This window comes from Penaeus monodon, chromosome 30 (genome assembly GCF_015228065.2).
Source record: "Penaeus monodon isolate SGIC_2016 chromosome 30, NSTDA_Pmon_1, whole genome shotgun sequence".
NCBI classification, from domain to species: domain Eukaryota; kingdom Metazoa; phylum Arthropoda; class Malacostraca; order Decapoda; family Penaeidae; genus Penaeus; species Penaeus monodon.
Window position 1 is genome coordinate 19,869,624 of NC_051415.1, and position 1,179 is coordinate 19,870,802.

Sequence of the window (1,179 nt, forward strand, 5' to 3'; positions counted from 1 at the left end):
GATATCAATGATCATCAAACCCGACATTTTGACAGGACCAGAAAGAACCCAGCGCAAACTCGGTTCATAACCTAACGAACGAGAAAGACCGACCGACGCACGCACGAACGCACATAGGGACTCGGGGTCTCTGGACTCCAAAGGTAGAGACCAGACAGTTACACGTGAGTCACCGGCGTGTAAAGGTTATACGCTGGCTGAGTGGTGGAAGTTCTTGAGAGACGATCCTTTAAATCAGACTCCTGATACATAACAGTGACTGATCGTGACTTAAGGAAACAAAAACCATACACGTTGCTCTATTCTGGAGGAAATCCCTTGCAGAAAGTCCATGATATTATAGGATTTAGTGGAAAGAGTGGACACCCGCAAGTGTGTTCGCGTATCAGACGGCGTGAGTCAGTCTTGTTTACGGGTGCAGGTAAGTTTCCCTTTAATCACTATTATAACGGTTTCTCTGTGTGCTTCATGGGTATATTTTGATTGACATATTTCATCTATTCTGTAGAGTAATCCACCGAAAAAGAAAGAATGGACAGGGAGAGGAAATAGCATATCTTAAGTGAGCATATTTACTTTACCTATGCCTGTTTTCATTGATTCGCTATTCAAAATGTAGTCGGTAATAAATCTAGTACCAGTTCAAAAGTTATTAGAATTGAAAACAGAAACAAAAACTGAACCAATACATACAATGGTACAAAGTAATGAATAAGTAATTAAATCCGAATTCCGTATTTTAATGTTATGATTGGGGAGTGACACATGTAAGTCATGTAAAAACTTGGTTTTTAGGCTTATCCAAGGTCTCTCAAACATCTGTTTACATTTATAAAAATTCCGACCAAGTTCGAAGGGTAATTATGTGCTTGGCTGAAACATATAATGGATAGTAAATATCACAGTTGCTATTTTCTGTTATATCCAATCATATGTAGGTGCCTATTTGAAGTCCAGTTATATATACATACACTCCTTGATTACATATTGTTCCCGCACAGATAGAACCGATGTAATAGTTGCTACTGGCTTCCCAAGTTATGGCTTTTTGAACACCAATCTCTCTTTCATTGTCAGGAATACATGGTCAGGCAAGGCTTTACTTTGCATTTAATTAGATATGGTCTATTCTGACTTCTTTGGTTATTTCTTGTGATGTTAGTAACTGTGCTAGTGAAG

General features: G+C 38.7%; 1 long non-coding RNA gene across 1 annotated transcript in view; it reads left to right on the top strand.

The window, feature by feature from the left end:
- The first annotated feature begins 139 nt into the window (after window positions 1-139).
- The window catches only part of LOC119592307, a 32,519-nt gene continuing 31,479 nt past the window's right edge, over window positions 140-1,179 (top strand). The window contains exon 1 of the long non-coding RNA XR_005230432.1: window positions 140-421. This is a non-coding gene — a long non-coding RNA (uncharacterized LOC119592307). The remainder of the gene's footprint in view (window positions 422-1,179) is intronic.